We start from the raw sequence: 7752 nt of genomic DNA on the forward strand, positions 1-7752 counted from the left end.
TACTGGGAATGCCTAGCTTCTTCATGGCTCAAAGGCTGGTGTGCTCATTGGACCCATTCACCAATTAGGCCTGCTAGGCCCCGAGTTCAGATACCAGCCCTGTCAAAAGATTCATCTTGATGTCAGAAGCAAATTCTTGCCCCTGTTTTCCTTTCCTGTGCATTTCCTGGATTTCAGCTAGGATGGAGATTGCATGGGCCACCCTGCGGTCATGGGAATAAGTTGTTATACATGTCAGCTGAGTTATACCTGTCATCATATACTCAAGAAAATACACAATACATCCATGAATAGAATACAAAATAAAGACAATAACTACATTTAATATATGATGCAGTACACACACGGATGTGAATGTACATCCCATGTTTCAATGATGAATTGAGGACTATTTTGGCCTCCCTGGGGCTCGATCTCAGTTCATGGGAACAGCCCAGCTCCTTACTGGCTCACAGTCTGGTTTGATCACGTGGACACATTGGGCAGTTGGGCTTCCTAGGCCTCCAGTTCAAATCTCAGCACTGCCCAAAATTCACCCTGATGTTAGAAGCCAGTCAGTGCACCTGTTTTCATGTGCTGTGCAATTCTGGGTCTCAGCTAGGATAGAGAAGGTATAGGTAACTCTATATTCATAGGAATAAGTTGTCATCCAGTTCACCACAGTTATATCTGTCAACCTATACTCACGAAAATTCATAATACATCAATGACTAAGACACAAAATAAAGAGAATGACTACACCCAACACAAGATGTCGCCCACCCATGTTTGGAAATATAGATCCTTTGTTTAATTATGAATTTATGACTATATTGGCCCCCACCAGTACTCCATGTCAGGTCCCAGGAATGGTCTACCTCCTTAGTGGTTCACAGGCTGGTGTGCTCACCATGACCCATTCACCAATTGGGCCTGCTAGGCCTTGAGTTCAAATTCCAGCACTGCCCAAAGATTCATTCTTATGTGAAAACCCTAGGGTTGCTCATGTTTTCCTGTTCTGTGAATGTCCTGAGTCTCATTGAGGATGGAAAATGCTATATAAGCAACTCAATAGCCATGGGAATAGGTTGTCATCCATGTAAGCACAGTTATATCTGACACAATTTTCAATAAAATGCACAATACATCCATGAATAAGATAAATAAAATATTAATAAAAAGTTTAACTACACTGAATGCAAGATGCATACCACACCTATAGGTAAAGAGAGATCCTATGTTTAAAAAAGGTGTGCTTGCTATTTTGTCCAGTGCTGGGGCTTCAAATCAGGCCCTCAACAAGGCTCAAGGATGGTGTGTTTCCCCTTCCACCTCAGTCCAACAAAGCTATCCAAACCTGAATTCAAATCCCAGCGTTCACAAAAGATTCTTCCTGATGTCAGAAGGCAGTTGTTGCACACATTTTCCTCTCCTGTGAAAGTCCTGAGTCTCAACCAAGAAGAGGAATTGATAGGCAACACTATAACCATAGGAACAGGTTTTCATCCATCTCAGCAAAGTTATACCTGTCACTATATTTAGTAAAATACACAATACCTTCATGAAATAGAGACAAAATAAGGAGAAGAAGTTCACCAAACACAAGATGCTGTACAAACATGTATGTCAATATAGATCGTATTTTTAAATTATGAATTCATGACTATAGTGGACCACCCTGGCAATCAATGTCAGATCCTGAGAATGGCCTAGCTCATTAGTTGCTCACAGTTTAGTGTGTTCACCTTCACTTATTGGCCAATTGGTCCTACTAGGACCTCAGTTAAGATCCCAGCACTACCAACAAGTGGATCGTGGAGTAAGAAGCCAAGTGTGAAACTTATTTTCCTTTTCTCTGAATATCCTGGGTGATCCTGAGAATCCTGGCATGATGGAGAACATTTTTATAAATCTAGGATGTCATCAATGTAATAAATTAAAGGGGTTTCATCTTAGTACAATCAATGGTAAATAAATGAATAAAACAAAAAATATAAGAACAACCACACCAAACATGTATGGACTGAACATATATAGGTATGTATAAATCCTACCTTTACAATGTATCTAAATGGTATGTTTCCAGGGCTGGGGCTTGAATTCAGGACTAGTGTACAGGCCTGAGTTTCTTATCTTCAAGTACGGTGATCTTCCCCTTCATCCACATTGCTGCAGATTTATCCAGATCCTGAGTTCAAATCCAAAGCCTGGAAGAATAAACAGCTTGAATTGCAAGCCAGGGAGCTAAATTTTTCATTTTACTTTTCTCAATACGGCGCTTGAACTCAGGTCGTCCTTACTCTGCCTCAGCTTTGATCACCCTAGGTTGAGTTGCAGCCACTAGATTTACAGCTCCTTCTGGGATCCTAGAAACCCAGGCCTTGCAGGGAAAGCAATGCACAGAAACAATATGGCCACTTTATGTTTTCTTCCTTTGCATGGTGACCCTCATGGGTCTGAATGACACTGTTGCAAAGGATAATTCACCTTGCATTGCTGAAGGCTGCCAGACTATCAGGGAAGCCATAGGCCCACGTGGCAACATAGGCCCTGATTTCGAATCGCTGTCCTGACACCAACCAATTGCAGGAGATACTAAGAAAATGGTTACCATCCATAGGCTTAACAATGGAATGTTGTCAATGTCACGGTTGAATGAATTGATCATGAATGATGCTGCTATAAAATTAGACAGCATCATTTCAGGAGGCTGATTCATTTTATTTAATATTTATGAAGCATTGAAAGAATATTATTACTTAAAGGAACACAATAATTTCAGGACACTGATTTCATTAATAGTTTAAGGATGAAAACAATTAATTAATTACATTACATTAATTACCTGGAGGCATAATTAATACGCAGGAATTGGAATGAATGTAGTCTATATAACTGAATAATGTATAGACATCTCTGACACTCTATAAAGATATATATTTATTAGCGTACTGCCATCTGCATGTCAATCTTTTCTTATTTTGGTCATCCCTGGGGCTTGATCTGAGGTCCTGGGAACAGCCTGTCAGCTCAATTTGCCCCAGGATGGCAGGCTAACACTCACCCATTCATGAATTGGGCCTTATAGGCTTGTAGGTCTTGAGTTCAGATGCCAGCACTCCCAAAAATGAATCGTGGAGTAAGAAGATGATGGTGACACATGTTTTCCTTTTCTGTGAAAGTCCTGGGTGTCAGGTATGAAGTGGAATACATATGCAGACCTATATCCTGTGTAATCAATGTAATCAATATTTTATGTTCCATAATAGTCAATAAAATAAATGGTCAATACATAAATACAACAAAAAATAAAATAACTACACTGAATGCAATATGGAGGCAACATATGTATATAAATATAAATCATATATGTAAATTGTACATCAAAAGGATGTTTTCTTGTGGTGGAGATCTATTTTAGGCATATGGAACAGACCTGAATTTCTTGACTTTAAGGAGGCCAGCTTCCCATTCCCACACAGTGCAACAGAGTTACCAAGACATTGAGTTTCAATCCCAGTCCTGGCAGAAAAATGGTACCTTTGCAGTATGTGAGGCCCAATTCTTATGCATTTCATTATGCCTCCATTTTATGAATGTGATTGTTTAACTGCTTAATACAGAATTAACTAAAATCGATCAGTGTCCTATAATATAATTGTGTATAATTTTATCCTAGAATCATTCAAGAACCGCCCATTCAATCATGACATACATCACATTCCATTGGTATTCATATGGATAGGAATGAGTTCCTTAGGATCCCCAACCATTTGGAGGTGGCAGGACCAGGATTCCAACTGTGGGCTCCAGCTCCCACCACTTCAACCAGAGATAGGGTACTCACCGGTCTGTCCAAGAATATCAGCAATACCAATGATTAGACAGGCACCAGTGGCTCTCAGCAGTCCTCCTTGATACTTACAAGGATGTGATGGGAGGATCATGGTCAAAGTCATCCTAGTCAGGAAAGTCCCTGAGATCCCTGTCCAACTTCAGTGCCAACAAAGCCAGAAGCCCAGGTCTCCAGTGTGGAGGGCGAGCCTTGAGCAAAAGCAGCTCACAGACTGTGCCCAGATCCTGAGTTCAAGGTCCGGGGCTGGCAACAAACAGACATACACAATAATCTGTGCAGCCATCTAGCTAAAGCAGGTCACCCTCTTGTCTCCAACTGAATTGGACATTAGTCCCTGGGAAAAGGGCTGGGGGAGCTGCTGTCTTCTTGACTCCGACCATGGTGCTTGCATCACAGAATTCTGGCCACACCCCATTCTTTCATGGTTATTTCTGACAAATGGGATACAAGAATGGTGGTCACACCCACATTCCATACTTCCTAGTAGCACCTGGGATTTCCTCTGTTAGTTTACAACACTACCAGCAGTTGATGAAGGTAGAGGTGGCTGAGTGGTGAGGAAGAGACTCAAGCAACTTTGGATTATAGTAGGAAATTGAGATGCCTGCCCCGCACCCCGGCTCCCTCCCTCTATTCCCAAGTTGCAGGATTTCAAACCTCAGGCAATGGTGCACTGCAACCCGCCTAAAGCCCTGACCTGGTCCCTGTCCCTGGTTCTCTGGTCTTGGCCCATATGTTTGCAATGTTGCTGCCATTGCTGCTTGACCCACTTGGAGCAGCCTCCAGCAGCTTTTCCCAACAAGCACAGGTAAGTGGCTGCCCCCAAATCACCAGTACCTGGGATCAGACACCCCTGTGGGGGCATCATGACCCCCTGCTTGTTTCCTCACCTGGCTCTGAGGAGCCACCGTTCTGTCTTGGGTATTTCTGAAACAGAGACTCAATGTATGCTCTAGTTGGACTGGATCAAGGTCCTCCTATCTGGGACAGGTTTGCTCCACCAGGCCTGGTCCTCTGTAGTTGGGATGGTAAACATGTAGCGCCATGCTCAGTCATCGATTTAGATGGATTATCCCAAACTTTTAGTCCACAGCAGCCGATTCTTGACCACAGGTGAAGTTCTGGGTAGGGACACAACCATCAGACCTCATTCTCCTCACATGACAGTTTTGAGGAAACAAGGGATTTATACAGAGGAAATCTCTGGAGCATGGCTTGGCATGGAGAGAATGGCATTCAGAGAAAGTTCTCTGCAATTCTGTGAGCAAATGATAGGAAGATACCCACAAAGGGCTCAGGTGGGGCCAGTTATTAATCATGCAACAGCTGGGGATTTTGAAACAAAACATGGCTCTCTTTCAACATTACCCTATCCCTATGAGGAAGGGGATCCTTCACTGTGTTGAATTTTGCATCTGGGGAAACCAAGGCACAGAAAAGTCAGGTGACCTCCTTATGACTTCAACTTCACAGGAAGCTTGGCCTGACTTCACTACCCTGCTCCCTAGGACAATGGGTGCTATTCAATCCACTTCTTGTGGTAGGAAGTCCACTTCTTGTCAGTTGTGGGGTTTGAACCCTAGGCATGGGTGCTGTTCCTGAGCTCCTCAGAAAAAGACTAGTGCCTTTTTCTGTGGGCTAGAGCCCACAGCACCACTTCTGATTTTCTGGTGGTTCTTTGGAAATAAGAGTCTCAGAGATGTTCCTGTGGGGGCTGGCTATGAACCATGATCCTCATATGTCAGCCTCCAGTGTAGTTAGGATTAGAGTTCTGAGCCACCGGCACCCAACTGAAATTTAATTCTGACTTGTCTCTCTCACTTTCACAAAAACTTGTTGAATGGGTGCTGGAGGAGGGGGCCCAGCATCCCCATGTGTCTGGAATCCAAGGTGACCCTCTCATACTGGAGGTGGGTCAGGAGCTTTCTCGCTCAGCCTTTTGAAACAGCTCCCTGAGGTAAGCCACACTGTGCCCTGGCTAGACCATGAAATTCATTGTCCATCCAGCCGTACTGGACTTATTGTATTTTATTGCTTTCTACATCATTTTCTAGCACCTGGCCAAACTTATGATACATAGTTACGGAATAAAAATGTAATGCCTTCTTAAGAAAGTCATTTAGGGCTCTGGGAATGTGGTTTCATGGTATGGTGATTGCCTAGCATGCTTGAAACTCTGGGTTCAATTCCTCAATAAAATAGAAAAAACAAAACACTAGAAGGAATGGTGTGCCTCAAGTGGTAGAGTGCTAGCCTTGAGAATAAAAAAAAGCTCAAGAATAATTTCCTTCCCCTGAGTTTAAGCCCCTGAACTGGCAAAAAAATTAGTAAATGGAAAATAAAGAACCCATACTTGAAATATATTTTTGCTCCTGCCATACTGACACCTGACAATAGCCCCTAATTCATGTACTTTACTTATGTTAGGATACTGTGTTGAAAAATGTTTTGTTCATTAAGTCACAGCAATTAATGCCAGGAATGTGCTTAGATGTCAGCTGAAGATTAATTGTGGAAATCCAAGGATTCCAGGATTTTGTGTCATCACTGCTAATCACAAAGTGAAAAGTAGTCTAAGTGTGATTTTGAAATCTTTTTGATCAGTTTTGGCATCAAAAAGGCAGAGGTTAATTAATAGTTGTGACAGAAAATAAGGAGTAACTCCAGATGGAAGGAAAAAATGACAGTAAATAAGGTATACCAGAAACTGGTCTAGAGAACCATTTTTGGTTATTGAAGAACTACTTATCAACTAGGCTTTTCCTCATTGCCTTTAGCATTCTAAATCTCTTAGGCTAGTCCTTAATCTCTGTGTGATAAATGTATCTCCTTCTATGCTGTTCTTTCATACCTTATCTCCGTTGTTTTCTAAAAATCTCAGTCATTCTATATTTCTCTATGAACATTTCCTAATACTAAATACACCCATACAGATATCACAGGATGCTAATGTAAGGGTCCCATAGCTCAGGAGTCATTAATGTAACAAAATGGAAAAGGAGGGCATATTTACTGCTACCTCAATTTTTCTGAAAAGCTGCAATGTTAAAATTTCGTTAAATTTCCATTCATTTCGTTAAAATTTCCATTCTTTGTATACACAGTGTCATTCAGTGCACCTAAATGCAAATATGAAATGGGTGCTGGTGGTTTACACCTGTAACCCTAGCTACTCAGGAGGTTGAGACCAGAGGATTCAAAGCCAGCCTTGTCAGGAAAGTCCATGAGACCTTAATCTTCAATTAACCACCAGAAACCCGGAAGTCGTGCTGTAGCTAAAGTGGTAGTGCACTCAACTTGAACTGAAGAGAGGAGGGACAGTGCCCAGGATCAGAATTCAAGCCCCACAACCAACAAAAAAGGTGAAATATAACTTTAAGTTTCCCCAAACGGAACGACAAGATCAATAATCTTCCCAAGCAAAAAAAATAATTCCAAAATGATCCAGTGCACCTACTTTTGGTGAGTTATGTTATGATATCTGTGCTGGACATATTCTCTAAAAACAAATCGTTAGGGATACAGGTGGACCCATTGCAACAATGAGATGTACAAGTCGTTTTGTCAAAAAACATACTTTACAACTTTGGTGCGGGGGAGGATGGTATGGGGGGAAAGGGGGAGTATGGGAAGGGATGGGAAGGGAAAACAATGAAAAGCCAACAATGCTTGATAAGAAATGTACTTGTTATCTTGCCCATGTAAATGTGTCTCCTCTGTAAGGTATTTTCACAATAAAAAATAAAGTAAAATGTCAAATATTAGCTTTACAATAAACATCTAATATTTCTTCTTTGAAGAGCGACTCTATACAGTTGATATCACTTCGCTTTCTTACTATCTTAGTTCGAATCCAACTCTGGCAGGAGAGTCTGTCAAACTTTTATCTATAATTACACAGCAAAAAAGCCACAAGT

Source organism: Dipodomys merriami, unplaced genomic scaffold, assembly GCF_024711535.1.
Source record: "Dipodomys merriami isolate MVZ:Mamm:240054 unplaced genomic scaffold, mDipMer1.0.p SCAF_298, whole genome shotgun sequence".
Classification (NCBI taxonomy): Eukaryota; Metazoa; Chordata; class Mammalia; order Rodentia; family Heteromyidae; genus Dipodomys; species Dipodomys merriami.